Below are 9,803 nucleotides of genomic sequence, written 5' to 3' on the forward strand. Positions count from 1 at the left end.
AAAATTATTGTCAGTTTTATTCTCCTCATTAGCTTGTATTTGAATATCAGGTAGTCCTTATGCTTATGTCTTTAGTCTGTGGCCCTTAAACAAATATAAAATAGCCAATATTTTCTTTACATAAGAATAAAATCAATTTACAACTGTATAATAAGCCGAAATGACTATGGGGTATAAGGTATTTAGCTGGATTATAAACTGATGTTAGTCATAGCTACACAGCTCAATTGAGCCCAGATATTCAAGACCAACTTAAACAACACAGTATGTCTCTACAATATATATATATATATTAGCCAGGCATGGTGGTGCACACCTGTAGTCCCAGCTACTTGGGAGGTTGAGGAGGGAGGATTGCTTGAGCCCAGGAGTTTGAGGCTATGCTGAATCATGATTGTGCCTCTGTACTCCAGCCTGGGCAACAGAGTGAGACCCCAACTCAACAAAATTGGGATTTTAAACAGTTTTTAGTGAAGTTAATTTTAGTTGAAACGGAACTAGTAGTTATCAGCATCTTCAAGTTTATGAAACACCATCACCAACCTCTAGCTGGGAAGTGTTGATTGAGAACATGATACTCATTTCACAAGTGAGGACATGGAAGTCCAGGGTTACAAGCAAGGCATGGCAGGGCCATGGCTAAAAAGCAAGAGAGAAGAGTAGAGAGATAGGAAAATCTGTTTGACACCTGCTCTCCTACTAATAATGACCCATGCGGCCCTGGGTAGTTTGCTGCTTTTACAAGCTTCTGTTTACTCAGAAGGAAAATGGGAATAATACCAATCTTCTAGTTACCTCACAGTATTTTTCTAATTTTAGCTCCAATGTGACAAAGAAATTATTTTAAATAAAAAATGTTTTATTTAGATTTGTATATAGTTATAAAATTCATAATATTTTAATGTTACCTATAACCCTTATTAACATTCATAATAAATCAAAAACACATTTAGACTTTTTTCATTTTAAAAACTGACATATGGCTGGGTGTGGTGGCTCATGCCTGTAATCCCAGCACTTTGGGAGGCAGAGGCAAGAGGATTGCCTGAGACCAGGAGTTCAAGACCATCCTGGGCAACTTGGCGAGACCTTGCCTCTACAATAAATAAAAAAATTACTCAGGCATGGCGGTGCATGCCTGTAATTTCAACTCCTTGGAAAGCTGAGGAGGAAGGATCGCCTGAGCCCAGCAGGTGGAGGCTGGGGTGGCCATGAGTATGCCACTGCACTCCAGCCTGGGTGACAGAGTGAGACTCCAACTCAAAAAAGAATAATCCGACATATACTCTTTTTTATGTTAGTCATGAAACAGCTGAATTATCAACATTTCACTCAACATTCATTGAGATACTTTCAAACTAGTTGGATTTTAAAGAGAAAAATGTGGCCAGGCACAGTGGCTCACACCTGCAATCCCAGTACTTTGGGAGGTCAAGGAGGGAGGATTGCTTGAGCCCAGGAGTTCGAGACCAGCCTAGGCAACATAATGAGACTTCATCTTTGCCAAAAAAAAAAAGATTAGCCGAGCATGTGGTGCGCACCTGAAATCCCAGCTACACGGGAGGCTGAGGCAGTAGGATGATTGCCTGAGCCCAGGAAGTCAAGGCTGGGGTGAGCCTCGATTTTGCCACTGCATTCCAGCCTGGGTGACAGAGTGATACACCAAACCAAAAAATAAATAATAATAAAGGGGGAAATGTCAGAAATGTTAAGCCCCACATTTAGAGCCATCAGAAACTTTGCTGAGGGTTTGAATGAAGTGCATAGTGGACAAACGCGAAACCATCGCACACATCAAGTCCCGGGTGTAAGTGTCACTGGCAGAGATCAATGCCGTTTTGTTCAACACATAGAGCTCTGGCTGCATCTAAACAGGTATGAATCTCAACAAACAGTAAGCAGAATTTTTTTAAAAATTGAACCACACCGAGTCATATAATCAAAAGGCTGAAAATCTGCGATAAAGAAGTCTCTGTTTTAATTTATTTTAAAGATACGGGATACAATTCAGGATTAGGCAGATAAGAAGTCATCATACAGGTAAAGCTTGAAACTCCCTTTCGTCCCTACTTCGCCTGGTTTGAGATCAGGTGCCCTTATTGATGTTATGTTTCCCCCCACCCCACCCCCGGCAGCATCCTGCTACTGCCAAACCCTTTCTTATAGGATTATGATAAATGTTCAGGGTCCGCTTATGAGTTAAAAGCAGCAGAAAAACGACACATTACATGAATTGGAACAAAGATAAAATTTCTACTGATTTCTCATCAGAAACAATGCAAATCAGAAGCAAATGGAAAAATGTCTTGAACTCGCTGCAAGGAAAAAATGGTCAACTTAGAATTCTATATCTAGGGTAAAATCCTTCAAAAAATGAAGGTAAAATAAAGGCATTTCCAGATGAAAGAAAAAGCTGAGACAATTTGTCACCAACAGAACTTCACTATAAGAAATGTTACAGGGAGCTCTTTAGGCAGAAGGAAAATGACACCAGATGGAAACTAAGATCTGCATAAAGTAATGATGAGCATCAGAAACAGTGAAGTGCTGGTACATATAAAAGACATTTTGACAGCAGGAGCTTGGGGTCTGTCATTCACTGCTGTATCCTATCCCTGGTACAGGACCTGTTTGTTGACTGAAATGCAGGTGATCCTACCTCAAAGACCAGGGATTCAGGAAGAAAGCATCCATCTTACTTTCCAAACAAAAACAAGTTTATTGTGTTCTTCTATTATACTGGTAATGTCTTATCATGATAAACCCTCCGAAAACAGAGCAAAGTATTCAGAAAGGAGCCAAAAATAAATAAATAAATAAGTAAATAAATCACATGTGAGCTGACTATCTACAGAAAATAACTGTTAATATTTTGGCATAGCTGGGCTCAGTGGCTCAGCCTCTAATCCCGCGCCTTTGAGAGGCTGAGGTGAGTGGATGGCCTGAGCCCGCGGGTTCGAGACCCGCCTGGGAAGCGAGACCTCATCTCTACAGTAAATCAAAAAATCAGCCGGGCATGGTAGTGCGCACCTGTAGTTCCAGATACTCGGAAGGCTGAGGCGGAAGGATCGCCGGAGCCCAGCGGGTCGAGGCTGTGGTGGCCGGGAGTGGCCACTGCACTCCAGTCTGGGTGACCGAGTGAGACTCCGACTCAAAAAAAAAATAAAAATAAAAAAATATTTTGGCATATTTCTCTCTAGTCTCTCTCAGATAGATAAATAGATAGGTAGATAGATAGATAGGTAGATAGAAAGATGGGATAGATAGATAGATATAGATAAATGATAGATTGGATACATGAATGGATAGATAGATAAATAGATGGATAGATTAGATAGATGGATGGAGATAGTTAGATGATAAAGAAAGATAAATAGAAAGATAGGTAGATAGAAAGATAGCAAGATACAAAAAATATCTTAGATAAATACATTGTATGGATGGATATATAAATATATCAAAAATGGAATTCATCCTGCATGATCACTCTGCACTGACTATCTCTGTAACTGAATCTCTGCCCACATCTGGAATTATTCCCTAGGGCTAAATTACTAGAAGCAGAATTGCTGGGTCAAAGCAAATGAACAGTCTCACAGTTTAAGCTATGAGCTGACAATTGCCTTTCAGAAAGATTCAACCATTTTCACTTCCCCGAGGTGAAAGACATGCCCACCATTTGCACCTTTACAAATAGTGTGATAGTTCTGCCCTTTTAAAAAAATTTGCCATTTGAGAGACAGCAGTACTTTGGCTCGCATTCCTGTGTTTGTTAGTGAGAAGGAACTATGTTCCAAGCCTGTGGGCTGTTTAGAGCTCATAATACGGATGACTTTTTTTTTTAAACCATTTTCTACCATACTTTTTCTATATGTAGATGTGTTTAGTTACCCACGGTTGTCAGCACGGTGATATGCTGTACAGGTTTGTGGTCAAATCACCTAATAGATGTGTTTCTCAGAACGCGTCCCCGTGGCTAAGTGATGTGTCACTGCAAGTCCATAACCCATCTCCTCTGCCAGCTCTGTGACCGAAGCCAGGGTCCCCCGCCAACTCTCACTGGGATGAGTGCAGCGGCCTCCCAAGTGGTGTTCCTGCTTCCACACATAAATCCAATTGTCACGCCCCCACTTAAAACTCTCCAAAGGCTTCCCAGTCACACGTGTCATCTTGCCATCCCTCAAACACGCCAAATAGATTCCTGTCTTTTGCATGCATGTTCTATATTTATTTCTCTCTCTCTTTTTTTTCGGGAACTGGCATTTATTATCAAAGTCATAGTCAATGTCAACAAGATGCCACAATTGCAGAAAAAAATTGCACACATTGCAATCTCAATGCTAACACTCAAATGGAACCCCAGTCATTAAAAAGATAATTAAAATTGCCTCAAAAAGTGACTGAATTTTTTTAGACTTCTTTACGCATCCAGCAAGCAAATTAAAATGGTTAACAAGAAAAGATACAAATTCTGAGGTCTGGTATCGATGTTTGAAAATGGCAACTGCTTAAGCACTTTTTATGGATTCGAACATCAATCTCCTGGCCACTCAGCTTCACGCTTTCATCATCTGGCAGGCTCGCTCAGCCACCTCTGTTGATTCAGTCACACTGCACCCCTTAGACCTCAAGCTCTCCATCATGTTGTCGGTGTACGTCACGTGGCCACATTTGTTGAATTTGTCTATTAGCATCTACCATGTAAAGTCAAATGGGAGATTTCTCACAAATATCTGGCAGGCAAAGCTTCCTCCAAAGTCGCCACCCTCCATCTCTATAGCATAGTCAAAGCGGACACCTCCACGCCACTCATGGCCAGGCCCATGTGCTTAATGCCAGTGCCCAGAGCAAGGCCCATGACGGGGCCCATGCTTTCCAGACTGTTGGCACCCACGCGCTCCAGGCCGGTGGCCGTGAGATCCATAACGGGGCTCGTGAGCTCAATGGTTTGGCCCACATGGTCGATGGGGACGCCTAAGCTCCAAACCAAAGCCCATGCCAGCACCCGTGCAGTCCACGGAGCCCATGCGGTCCATAACCAGGCCCATGCCCTCCATCTCGGAATCCATACAATCCATGCCATGGCCCAGGCCTGCACTCATGGAATCCATGACGGCATCCCTAATGCAGTCAATGCCGGGGTCCATCCATCCTGGGAACGCTGTCTCTGCCTCCACTGTTTATTCTTCCCATGTTCATCTCAGATCCAAATCGACCCATATTTTCCATACCACGACCAAAGGGCTCCTCTAGGCTTCCCATTTTATTTATTCCAAATCCTATGCCTTCCATTCCCATTCCTGCAGGCTTTCTGCTACCCATTCCAGGTTATTGGCATCAATAGGTTGCCTTCCTAGTACTAATCCCATGCCAATACCACCAAGGCCATTGGAAAGTTGTTGTGGACACTCTGGAGGGAAAAAACTCTCCCTTTGGTAAGGCCCTCTCATTCATTTTGATGTGCGTCCGTCTATCAAATAGCAGTTGGTTATTGAACATAGATATAACATGCACAGCTTTAATGGACAGTTCAAAAGTAACAGTGCCTATTCCATGACTTTTGCCATCTTTGTCTTCAAGAATGTCTGCTCAGACCACCACACCAGCCATACCACTTTCTTCTGTTTCTTCCAGCCAACTTTATAATCCAGATCTGCTACAAATACTGTGCTTTCGAGTCTTCCAGCCTGTAATGCATGGATCATCTCATGTGGGATGTCAAGATTATTTAGGATGCGGGTGGGATATTAGTCAATCCTGGGCCACCTGATCCCATATCCATCCCACCTTTTGCATTGCTCTCCTGGCACGTTCACCATCAAGACTTTCTTTGACTTTTAGTGGTGTTGCACTCAGACTATGCTTGTTTAGAATTTCTGAAGCTTTTTTCATGCTCTCTTCCATTTTGAATTCAATAACAGCACATCTGCTTGACTTTCTTTCGGTGTCCATTGAGAGCTCCACGTTACCTCGCCAATCTTTTCTTTTTCTTTTTTTATCAGACAGTATAATATGCTTTTTTATTTATCTTTTTAATTTTTTAATTTTAAAGATGTGGGGTACAATTCAGGGTTAGGTATACAAATGTTCATTATGCAGGTATGCTTGTTGATGAGGTGTGTCCCTCCCTCCCCTAACAGTTTCCCTCAACTGCCAATCCCACCCCCCTTCCCCTGGCAGTTTCCCACTACTGCCAATCCCTTTCTTACAGTATTATGATAATAATTCAAGGTCCACTTATGAGTGAGAACATGTGGTACTCAGTTCTTTGTTTCTGTGAGAGATCACTCAGTATGACAGACTCGAAGTCCATCCAAGTTGCTGCAAAGTTCATAATTTTGTCCTTATTTATAACACCATAATATTCCATCGTGCTTCTTTAACCAGGTCTTTAAGTGACTGCCATGTCACATCAAAAGGGATGCTTGTAATAAAGGCTCTGTATCTTTTTGTTGGATTGGCATATGGCTCAAAGCGATTGCCTCCTCTTTTTATGCTTTTATGCTCTGCTTCTCATTCTAAGCGGGATAGTCTCCTTAACTCTTAGGACCTGGAGCCCAGTTGCCGGTAGGCGTGCTAGGTACATCACTCTCTGCCTCCATTTTGAGCTCCACGACGCCATTTTCTCTGTTTCTGGGCTTTGTGTGAGGGAACAAGCCGTGCCTCTATATTTATTGCCTCTTGCCACCACTAGCATGCGAGCTCCGTGAAAGCAGGGACTTGATTTGTCTTTTTTACTGTTGTATTCCCAGAGCCTAGAACAGTGTCTAGAACATAGCAGGTGTTTAGTAGATATTTTATGAATGAAGGAATAGAAAAATGCAAAGGTGATGCAACATGAGAAAATTCACTGTTATGATCGGGTGTGGTGGCTCACACTGGTAATCCCAGCAGTTTGGGAAACCAAAGGGGGAGGACTGCTTGAGCCAGAAGTTTGAGATCAGCCTAGGCAACATAGCAAAACCTTGTCTCTATTAAAAGAAGAAGGAGGAGGAGGAGAGAAAGTTTACAGTTACAATTAATCACATCAGGCAGTAGTTCAAAGGTGACTGAGTGCGTGGTAATTTCAATAGACATCAAAGAGATATTTGATAAAAACTGAACAAATATTCCTAGTAAAAGATTTTGACTAACTTCCTGATTTAAAACAAAAACAAAATTTCAAATGAATAGTTCAAATCGTAGCTAATTGTGAAACCCTAGAGACAGTCTCATTAGAACTGGGCATGGCTGCTCATGTTGTAATCCCAGCACTTTGGGAGTTCGAGACCAGCCTGGGCAACGTAGCAAGATTTGTCTGTACAAAAAAGTAAAAATAAATTAGCCAGGCATGGCAGCACACACCTGTAGTCCCGGCTACTCAGGAGGGCTGAGGCGGGAGAATTGCCTTAGTCCAGGAGGTTGAGGCTGCAGTGAGCCATGATGGTACCACTGCAGCCCAGCCCGGGGGACAGCGTGAGATCTGGACTCAGAAAAAAAATTTTTTTATTTGATTGGTGTACATTTTTGTTTTTTTCTTTTGGGAAACGGCTTTCAAATTCTTATCCAAATGGTCCAAATGAAAGCCCAGGAACTTTCTTTTGTATTTTATTTTATTGCTTTTATTATTATTTTACTTGACACATAATAATTGTGCATATTTATGAGTTACAGGGTGATATTTTGACATATGTGCACAATGCGTAATGATCAAATCAGGGTAATAGCATATCTGTCACCTCAAACACTTATCATTTCTTTGTGTTGGGAACATTCAAAAATCTACTCTTCTAGCTATCTGAAAATATCCAGTAAATTGTTAACTATAGTCAGTATATAGTGCTGTGGAACATTAGAACTTTAAGAATCTTCATTTCATTTTATTTTTTACTTGTTTTTGGGGGGGTCATTTGGGTTGTTTTTGTTTTTTTGAGTTGAGATCTCACACTGTCACTCAGGCTGGAGTGCAGTGGCATGATCACAGCTCACCGCAGCCTCGACCACCTGGGCTCAGATGATCCTCCCACCTCAGCCTCTCCAATAGCTGGGACTGCAAGCATGTGCCATCACGTCCAGCTACTTTTTTGAGTTTTTATAGAGACAATGTCTCACTCTATTGCCCATGTTGATCTTAAACTCCTGTCAAGTGATCCTCCTGTGTCAGCATCCCAAAGTACCGGGATTACAGGTGTGAACCACCATACCCAGCTGGAATCTTCATTTTAAAAGCCCTCCGTGGAATTCTGATGCAGGTGGTCTAGGGACCGTTATTTGGAAGACAGGATGCATTCATGTTTTCAGTTTCTTTTAATACTATTTTTCCATTGATCTCTTTATTTATCCTTGAGTCAGCTTTGATCATTTATATTTTTTTGATAAAACCATCTATGATGTCCCAGATTTTCAAAACTTTGCATAGAATTTACAAATTATTATCTTATAATTTAAAAAATCTTTTTCTCCGGATTACAGATATCCTTTTGCATTTTGGGTCCTGTTTAACAGTGTGATCCTTCTTTTTTCCTGGTATTATTTACCTAAGTTCAGCCAATTTTCTTTATTTTATTCTTCAACTGTCTTCTACTCCAGTAATTTCTTATTTTGTCTTTATTAATTGCTTCTCCTTATTTTATTTAAGTTTTTCACTGTTGTTGATGTTAGTGTTGCTGTTTCACTCTGGCTTCTTGAATTCAATGCTCAATCTTCTCCTTTGATTCTTTCTTCTTTATTTATGTACCTAATTGACATCTGGAAAAGATGCCAGTATAAGTGTGCTTGACAGAAATCTCCTACCACTGAACTGAACAAAAAGGCCCAAAGAGAGAAGAAAACCTCTGGTGAACTTGGACTAAAATGAAAGAGAATTCTAGGAGCCAACATGTATACTATCAACTCCTGGGCACAGGATAAGGAAAGCCATTCCAATAGACCTCAATTATTTCCTCTAGCTTAGAAGGACGAGATCTAAAAAGTGGTTCAGAAAGAACCAGAAACTGTCCTCTACTTAAAATTTCCCCCCACCAATGATTACTAGAAAATGAAATAGAAATCATGATAATAGTAATTTTTTTCTGTTAAAACCAACTTGTATTGAAAAATTAGCTGGCCATGGTGGCGTGGGCCTGTGGTCCCAGCTACTCAGCAGGCTGAGATGGAAGGAGGTCAAGGCTGTGGTGAGCCATGATCGTGCCACTGCATTCCAGCCTGGGTGGCAAAGTGAGACCCCAATTCAAAAAATTAAAAAATTTAAAGAAAAACAATTTGTAGTGATGAAAAAAAAAAGTAAGCCGGGCACAGCGGCTCACACCTATAACTTTAGCACTTTGGGTGGCAGAGGCGAGAGGATTGCCTGAGCTTAGGGGTTCAAGACCAGCCTGGGCCACTTGGCAAGACCTCGTCTCTACAATAAAAGCAAAACATTAGCCAGGTGTGGTGGCACACGCCTGTAGTTCCAGCTACTTGGAAAGCTGATGTGGAAGGGTCGCCTGAGCCCTGCAGGTCGAGGCTGCGGTGGCCATGAGTGTGCCGCTGCACTCCAGCCTGGGCCACAGAGTGAGACTCCAACACAAAAAAAAAAGAAAGAAAGAAAAAGTAAAGAAGGTGTGATTCTGCCACTTAAGCTAGTGTTAATGTCAGGGAGCAAAGTTACCAACACCAATAACAAAGAACCTAGCCACAGACAATCAGTGAATATGTGGGGAAAAACAACAGCACACACCAAAAAATGAAGCAGCAAAACCAATCTGAAAAATGAGTTCAAACCAGTGAAACAGAGTCAATCCAGCAAACAGGAAATAACTTTCTAAAATCCAATCAGTATATTC

The 9,803-nt window shown here is 41.5% G+C and overlaps 1 pseudogene; it reads right to left on the minus strand.

Annotated features, from left to right (window-relative positions):
- Positions 1 to 4,556: 4,556 nt before the first annotated feature.
- LOC103253027 lies at positions 4,557 to 6,401 on the minus strand (annotated as a pseudogene).
- Between the last annotated feature and the right edge of the window lie 3,402 nt (positions 6,402 to 9,803).

The sequence above is a fragment of the Carlito syrichta genome, unplaced genomic scaffold (genome assembly GCF_000164805.1).
Source record: "Carlito syrichta isolate Samal-C Ts95f unplaced genomic scaffold, Tarsius_syrichta-2.0.1 Scaffold65453, whole genome shotgun sequence".
NCBI lineage: Eukaryota > Metazoa > Chordata > Mammalia > Primates > Tarsiidae > Carlito > Carlito syrichta.